General features: G+C 41.4%; 1 pseudogene; it reads left to right on the forward strand.

Moving 5' to 3' along the window:
• The window catches only part of LOC111870694, a 14,152-nt pseudogene extending 5,204 nt beyond the window's left edge, over positions 1-8,948 (forward strand).
• The last annotated feature ends 605 nt before the right edge of the window (positions 8,949-9,553 follow it).

Consider the following 9,553-nt stretch of genomic DNA (forward strand, 5'->3'; position numbering starts at 1 on the left):
GAAATTTAGCTTTCTTTCCGCGGCAAGATTGTCGATTTTGTGACGTTTTTTCAAGGGCATCTTTCGTTAGTATCCATCTTCGCACATTTTTTTCGTCAACGTCGAATTTTCTCCCTGCTGCTCGATTTACGTGTTCTTGTGCGTAACGCACCACTTGAAGTTTAAATTTAGACGTATAACCTGCTCTTACTCGACCCATGTTTCACTCAGAACTAATCAGGCAAATCAAGTAAAGGCGAAAAGTTATAACTCTCCCCCGCAATGCCTTTGTTACGAGCGGTACCGTTATTTTCGCTAGTTGCGAACTTAGGAATGTTAAACGTTGCCAAATTTCGGAATAATTTCTACTCCTGAAATTTCTACTCCAAGAAAATTATTTTTTCTATAATTTCTATCTGAAAATTGTGCTGCGGCCTATACACGCACGCGGCCTATACATGTGTAAATACGGTATATACTACGTGACAACAATTTAAAGCAGCTGGGTATTAATTTTTAAATTTGGTTGTGTAACGACCCTGTCAGTATCGGGACTATACTATAGTCAACAGAATAATTAATAGATTTGTACAGGTTGGAGAAATGAGAAGTGGCAAGGGAAACCGAAGTATTCGGCGATATTCTGGCTCAATGTCGCTTAGTCCACCACAAATCCCATATTATCTGACCTAGGATTAAACCTAGGCCGCAAGTGTGGGAAGTCGGCGACTAACCGCGTGAACTGTGGCACGGCCCTGTTGAATGTAAGGGATAAAGGAATATGTAAAGAAACAAACTGATTAGCAAAAGGATATAACTTAATCCTCCGTACAAATGCGATAATATTTTTGTCCACAGGTCTAGTTTCTTCGCCCAACATATACAACCAAATTATTTAGTAAATAATTTGATGAGAACTACTCGCCTGCATACATGAACCATAAAGTGAAGTTCGGTGACGTTGCAGGACAGGGAGTCTGAGCTGACTGGACCGCATGACTTCAGTCAAACGACTTAGGACGTCAGAGAGCAGATCATAGACTTCATGAATTATCTCGTGGATGCAGTAACTCTTAGAAGGTACAACCATTGCACGAGTACATTGCAACCATTGTTGCAATTGTTAATTTTCAAATTAGGATATATATATATATATATCTGTGTGTAGAAAATCTCTGCTCCTTCAAAATTTAACATGCATGATACTGCAAATGTTTAGCATAAAATATCAAGCGATGACAGGACATGTTTCATTTGATGTCACACACATGTGTAAAAATAAGGTATGTTGTGAATAGAAAGGAAAATGTATTAATCCCGTGTCTCCACACACCGTCTTCATGGAGATGATTTAAATGTTTCGTCTTTCTGTTCAGTAACACCAGTTCAGTTCATTCAGTTGTAGGCGAATATTTACAACATAATAATAATGAAACGCGCCAAAATGCATCACTTTTATTCTTTTGCCCCCTTTAATTTTCGTACCTGCTGTACTACTCAAAATGTTGAGATACAGGAAATTTACAAAGAACAGAGAAAAGTTAGAATTTGTTGTCCTTGGGGGACACAAGAGCCAAAGAAAAATCAGCAGCATAGCAACAAGAAATTTCATCATTAGATCAATTGCTAGTGGCTTCCCAGGCAAGACCACGCATTGTAAAAAATCTGATGTCCAAGTAGGGAAAAGTTCATGCTTTGTGTCATTGCCTCCAGAGTGGACGCTGCTAAACACATGTGGCCAGAGGAACTGCAGTGCATCTACTGCCAGGCCAAGAATATCAGCACAGTGCATAGATTCCCGCCGCAGACAAGGCCTTTTATTTACCAGGAAGTCATCGTCTATGGTGACAAAAATATTTAATTTATATAACGACTTGCAAGTGTAGAATACGCCGTACCTCACTGAAACAAAACAAATACAGAAACGTTAACATTAGAGCTCATCTGGCAACTTCAGACTTCTGAGTTGAACTTGAGAAAATATAGAAGCGTGAAGATTGCAAGTTCTGAAGCTCCGTCTCACATATATTTTCGCCTAACGTACTGTGACCTCATATTTATAATTCACATATTCCCTTTGCCACTCTATTTGCAAATTCGTTGATCACCATTCTTTCCACCGAGTGAATCACCCAAGGCGTAGAGCAGAACTGTGCGTGCCTGGTTACTTGTACACATTCCGAAGGCATGTTGTCCCTGTTGCAGGAGGAGAGGCTGTTAAGAGGGGAGAATATACTAGTCTTGGGAGGGGTACAGAGTTCAACTATGGCACTTACTTTGGCAAGGATCTGCCAGAGATTTCCCTATCAGCCATTTCTACAAGTTTGGTAAGTAACAAAACCCAGAGACACCTGAAAATTGCTCAGATTTCAAAGACATTCCCTGCTTTTGCAGAACCAAAGCATCATCATCTCTGCCGCTGCTTACTGAGATGTTGTTTTTTGGTTACTTACTGCACTTTCTGCGTCAAATTTCTGAACCCCAGTGAGTTATTAGTATTAATTTGTCCTGAAATAGGTGTACACAGCTAGACCCGGAAGTTAAATTACGAACATGTGAGGAATATACGTTTGAGTCACCTGTCAATCAGATCTAAGTGCATCTAATTATTATGTAACTACTTCGATTACAACCTCGAAACAATTACGAGTAGTACGTAATCTACTGTGATGTCTTTACACTTCAAGAATCTTGTGTGGCGGAAAGTAGTGGGGGGGGGGAGGTTGAAGCAACTCGGACGCTACGCTCCCACTTCAGCATTCCGACGAACTCTCCCCGACCTCAGGTGTTAGCTTTTCACCTACCACAACGAACTGTCTGCTATCAGACTCTCTCTCGAATGTCTCGGACTTCAATTATTGTTATTGTTATTATTGGAGGGGGTGGGCTTCCCCGTGCACCGCGACCAGTTTGATCTATTGTACGTCCCCCTTTGATATTCTACCAGTCTTTATACCCTACCGGTACTGGCGCGTGCCATCAGCCCCGACTCAGCCAGCGAGTTCGGCTTCTACTGGCTCAGCAGAACCTTGATGCTTCCCTCATCTACCAGAGGCGTTAGAAACTACTGTTGGGCGGGAAATGTCCTAGAATTTGGCTCATAGGTGTCCTTGAGACATGAGGTTCTTTTATATGCCGTAAAGCCACGACACGGGACCCACTGCTTAAAGTCCCTCCAGGAGGACTTGTTCCTTGAATATTTCCGCCCTTAAAAATTCCACGACCTCCGCCGGGTTTGAACCCTCGTACCTTGAGTCATGAGGTGGGAACGTTACCCCTAGACTACGGAGGCCGCTTCGGACTTCAAGTAAATTCGATGCCAGTTACCATAACACTCACGGTTTACCGCCAATCAGTGGCGCCAAGCCCCTTGAGACTCACGAGCAGATTTTTTTTTCAACTGAACACTTTCGGTCATAATCCTCCTCCCTGACGAGAGGAAGGGTTTGTCTCTTACGAATATTCTTGGCCTTTCGTCAAGTGTGTATCTCGCACATATAGCAGAATACTGAATTTTTTTCCTTTTGCACTACACACAAGCCCTCTCACATTCCTGGCTTCACAGAGCAGATCATGCATATCTCAAGTATATTATGTTATAACGGCAGCTTAATCACTTAAACGGTCGTAAGCGTGACCACTGCCAATTATCTTATTTTTTATATGTCTGGCTTCACCTTGTCTTATACCGCGAACAAGTTCCTTCTCAAGATTTTGTGACTTCTGCTTGTTTCCTGCATAATTTTTGATACCATAATATACAATGGAAGGTTGAAAGCCGTGTGCAAATCGCGAACCGGTGTGCACCTTGGAAATTTTCTAATGGTATGCAGAACCTTGTTTTGCAGGCGCTGCAATTTTAAGAGGCACGTGACTGCCACTAATTTCCGACAAGCGTGAGCCATTACTGATCTGATCAGTGCCTTACGGAGGTATACCTTAATATTGGCACTTAAACGCTCACTTCTGAACATGGAATAGATTCTAATAAACGTTCTAAAGGCCTTAGTTTCAATTGTTTCTATGTGCAATCTCCATGTAATTCTCTTATCTGAGATTACAACGAGATACGTATTTTACATAACTGACATGACTGACTAAGGGGATATTCCGTCCATTCAGTATAAGATGAGTCATATGTGGCCTTAGTCTGAGAAAAGTAGATGGCCTGATTCCTATCTTAATTGCTCGAAATACTTCTCAATAGCACCGAGGCCTCGCTGCAGCTTTCCGAGAACATAACCCTCTTTGCGGTCTGTCGCATCGTATATACAGGTGTCACCATCAGAGATCTAAATGGACACCATGTGTTTGGGGCCTATCATATATATATATATATAATACCATGTCGAGGACAGGACGGAACCTAGTGGCACCCCTAACTGTATACCTCGTGGCGCAGACATTTCTTCACCCTCGACCGAGGGTCGAGGGAGAAAAAGAGAGAAAAAGGCTAATAAATTTGATTAGACTCATCGAAAATTGTAATTTCGATGATTTATATAGCAAGCCAAGGTGCCATGTTTGATCAAAAGGCTCTTTCAATGGCGAGGAATACAGCAGCCGTAGGAATGTTATTGTTGAAATTTAATATCTTAATGCAGCTCCGTTATGCACGAAGGTTAACGGGGTATTCCCCGGGTGGTGGTAAGGAAAACAATATTCGCCTATAAAGTCATGTTTAAGCCCTTTGCGAATATATTTACGGTTTGGTTATTTTAATTTCTGTATATTTCTTCGTCTTCCTACTTCGAGCTCTTATATGTCTAGGTGCGGATGTATTCAAGAAAAGTATTCGGGAAAAATACAGTTCCTTTGAGGTAAATATTTTCCGAATTAATTCCCTCCAATGTTTCTTCACCGTCTGGTCCTGCTGTTCATGTGTACCCCAGACTCCTTGTGTTCTGTGCGAAGTGTTGGTATTGCTTTGAGAGGATGAAACATGGATCACATTCCATTAATTTCTACCTCCTAAATGATTTTACTTGGGTCCTCCATATAATAAACAAAACTGGCGAAAATCAATTTTACTTCCATAAATACTGTCTGGCATATTAGAAGGATCATGCTACCTGAAATTTAAATTTAAGAAAACCATCTGCATTTTAATAACGCTAAAGAATCATAAGTGTTTCGGATTTGTGTGTATTCAAAACCTCACCTTCTGTGTTACTCTCCCCAATTTGTTCACTGCTCAGGATCAGAATGGGGGATGCTGGATGACGGCGATGCTCTCGTGTTTGTGGGTAACTATGACAACCAGCGCGGCTCTGGTGACGGGGGAGCGAACATTCTCACCAATAAACAAACAAAACTGCATAAGGTAACACAAGCTCTCTAAGCAACTTACGGGTGTTCAGCGGATAAGGTATTATCCTGAAAGATCAACACCAAATACACTGACTTATCCAGGGCCAATTGAATCCATGAAATTCTCAGAGTTTATTCCGATTGTTTTCTTTCAAACTGGGCTTCATAACGAAGGGCAAAATATCCTTCCTCTAATTGTCCTAAGTTGAACGCTGTATATTACTAGTCTAAGCAGGGCAGAGGTCAAGATCCTGTGTGAGGATTAGGAAGAGCACGTACACCAAACAGGCTTTCATATCTAAAAGGTTTTACCGAACGATGCGTCGGGGCCGTGTGAAAGTTAACGCCATCTGTCAGACACTGAGAGTTACTACGTGCTCTGTGAGTACAAACATACACCCAACTAGCTCTTATACATGCAACATACATAATATACATACAAAACTAGCGTTCCCATGCAGAAAAATCTGGAGGGTAATTTCATAAATTCACTTTGTATTTCGTGGTAATTACACGTAGTTACATTTACCGTCTGTAGGTTCTTGGACTCAAACATGCCACCTTTGTGAGCTTTAGAACAGTTTTCTGGAGGAGGCTTTATGCACGTAACTGTAATCCTGCACTAAAACAGCCAAACTGTCTTCGGAATTTCGCGTACATAAAATTGCAGTACACTATTCAGAGAGGACTGAACACACAACTGGATTATCTTAAAATAAATGAAGAAAGAAAACACGTCACTCCATAATTAGAGTAAACACGTTACGTTACCATGGTTACTATAAAATATGGAAGGTTACGTACTCTCTGTCTCAGTGCTTCTATTATGGAGGAAAGACGGGGGAAGAAATTTACTTGGACTCGAACCCATGTATTTATGATAAAAATGAACGATTCTTCCGGGTGTGTCTTTCCAAAAGCAATATCATTTTCTTTACTATTTTCTTTCAACGGTGCGCCGTTTGGCAGAAACTGGGTGAGACAGACAAGACAGACAGACGAAGGTTTTGATAGGGATGGTATTTCTGCACGTAAGAAAATAAACTAATAACGTCTTATAATCTCACATACAGATGCCGGCACATTTATGTCATGGCCTTATGGAATCCAAAAGCGTCATGTCCAGCTACTATTTTTACAGCGTTCGTCTCCAGCAATCAATGCGGACGGAACGTGTGGAAACGACTGGACTTGTGAACGTCTGTGGAGGCAGATCTACAACATGGCGAGGTTCACGAACCTGGTGCAAAGTACGTGGTACTCAGATCTCCCCAAACCTCTCAAACTGGCCGGCTTTTCAAACATTCAGGTCTGATTTGGTGATCAAGCCGCACTTCGACTGACAGAACACCAAGATCTGGAACTGACTTGTAACGCCTACTTGCCTTCAGATTGCACAGCCCACGTGGTCATTTCCAGCGGGGATTTTGGAATTTGTGATCCTGTTTAATTATGAGCCACATCGTGAAGACTAGGGCAGAGTGGAGGTACAGTACCTAACATTATTGTTCTCTGAATTAGAAGAACGTGAGTGGTTTAGCTTCACTCTCCTGCAGCTTTAACACCGCAGAAACAGACTCCGATATCAACTGCTCTCATTCTTCTAATTTATTTATTTCGACCGACAGAAATCTAAAAATTTCACACTCCCAGCATATTCGCAGTTGTTCACTGAATCTGCAGCTGTGTCCATGAACTAAGGGAGCGCCTAAGTCGGTAAAATGACAAGGTTACAGGCTCTACGAGGGAGAACTTACGTTTCGATATCTCGCAGGTGGAAGAGATTTTTATCTTCTGCGTATAGTTCAGACTGGCTTAGTGGCTCACCTAGCATCCTAGCCAATTCATACCGGCTGACTCTTTCTCTGGGGATAAATATTTGTGGTTCCAAAATGATTAGAGGGGAAAACACACAAGATAATAATATATACATGTCTTTCAGCAGGAAATAAGGAACTTTTGACTGAAGGACAAAGTGTATAACAATTATATCTTCAGTGTTGGACAAATTACACACAAACTGGCATGAGACACAATGTCGACAGAATCTGAGGTAGCAACATTACAACTGCCTAATTACCAATTACTGTCTTATTTTCAATGACATGCACTACAATTATAAGCTTGTGCATCACTGAATTCCGCTAAATGTTCCAGGAACATCAGTGACGAACTGGTGGGATAATGGAAGCCAGCAGATCGCTTACACCAGAGGTAACCTCGACTTCATCGCGTTCAATGACCAGTATAACACTGACCTCAACCAGACGATACAGGTGGGCGGTCAGTGGCCTGTTTTACTTAAAGGCTCATGCAGTCAAATCGTAACAAGTATGTATTCGGAGGAAACATTACCATATTCACCAACTGAGAGGACAGAAGACAGTCGAAATTAGATGAAGTTAATATTTGGTTTCGCCTTTCGGGAATACTTCACGCAGAACACTGAAGGTTTCCCAACGTTTCGGCAAACACTGCATTCACCATCTTCAGGTTTATTGCTTTCAGAGAATGTTGGAAGCATTTATTTTTATACACACCTCGCATTGGGTGGTGATCCGCAAGTGAAACCATGACTGGACGAGACAGAGAAGAGCTCTGCTGTTTCACCAAATCACGGCTTTTCTTCCGGCTTCATCCCAAAAAATGGAAACTGCCATGCTTGTCGAAACGTTGGAAAAATTCCTACAATCAGCGTCATGTATTCCCCAAAGACCAAGTCATACACTGCATTGAATAATATTACACTGGAACTAAATATTGAGTGTAAGCAGGAACCGTGTTTGTCTTTACGTTTCTCATGGGACAAGGGGAGATGGAAATGGGTAGAGCTTAATGGTGGAGTGGTCACAAAAAGGGGAAACCGACGAACTCAAATCTGCAAATCTTAATCCGTAAAACAGAATTACATCGCGACACAGAAGCGTAATAGAATTACATCAGAGAAAAGTACAGAAAATGTCCCTCCACACTGTGACGTTCCCCTGTGTGACTGCCACCCATTTGGCTGGTCTGTGTTGCAGACAAGTCTACCCGGTGGGACCTACTGTGACGTCATCTCGGGGGAGAAGCAGGGTAACTTCTGTATCGGCAAGACCGCTACCGTCGAGCCAGACGGAAGGGCGTTCATCCAGCTCCCGGCTTCTGAAGACGACGGCGTCTTAGCAATTACCGTGGAGGTGGGTGCTTATAAACAATTTGCACTGACGTATATAAACAGACCCTCAGATTCAAGGATTCCCAAGCTGTTTAACCTGCGCCCCATTATTTCAGTGGCTTACTTAACGACGTTTACAAAGCGCATGTTAAACCGAACGTCGCGGCAGAGTAGGCGTCGTTTCGGAGTTGAAATCTACGATCAGAGAACTGTTACTCCGGAACTCTTCTTGGTTTTTCTCAGTCCCTTTATGAAAATGGCTAAATAGCAGCTAATTTTAGATCATGGCCGTTTCCTTCCACATCTTTTCCAATTTGAATCTTCCTACCATCCCACGCCAAATAATCTGAGCCCTTCAGGGCGTCGTTAAATGAATTGCAAACACCCGCGAACATTGGTTGTAAGGTACGTGTGATAATGAGATTGTCAAGCCTGTTTCCTAGCAACGCCTGTAACTAACATACAATGAAATGTGAATTGTCTGTTTCAGTCCAAGCTCTGAAACCTGAAAGCGGTGTTCAGACTACAGGTTGTTTAAGAAGACATTTACCTTGATCTGATATAATAACGTAATATTGTGCTAATAAATCGTGTTCGCTGGAATAGTACCAAAAAGATTTCTTTTGTACATAGAACCAGAAGGCCGATGACTGCCATCAAAGCATTTATTTTATAAAAAGAACGGAAGCCTGATGAATGCCAACACTAAATTCCGTGTCTCGTGTAAACAGAATGTTCATAACTGCCATATAATCCTCAGTTCATTAATACTAGGGACCGGATATTAATGCAAATGCATATTTCTTTCTCGCAACCAGAAAGTATACTCGTTTGGATATATGTATGAATTACTTCGTTTCTTAAATTTTGGACATGGTTTGATGGTACATATAAATGCATATTTTGCCTGTTTTATGAATAAGCATAATATTTTCGAAGATCTCTATTTATACTGCATTTTTACTTTTTAAATTATTTATCATACATGTTTTTTAATTTTACTCGTATGTTTAAATTTTCAATCACGGTCGTATGTATATAATTTTCATTTTCCGTATTAGAATATGTTGCATATTTGACTCAACATTTCGTCATGATTCATGTTTC

The sequence above is a fragment of the Cryptotermes secundus genome, unplaced genomic scaffold (assembly GCF_002891405.2).
Source record: "Cryptotermes secundus unplaced genomic scaffold, Csec_1.0 scaffold3782, whole genome shotgun sequence".
Taxonomy (NCBI): Eukaryota; Metazoa; Arthropoda; class Insecta; order Blattodea; family Kalotermitidae; genus Cryptotermes; species Cryptotermes secundus.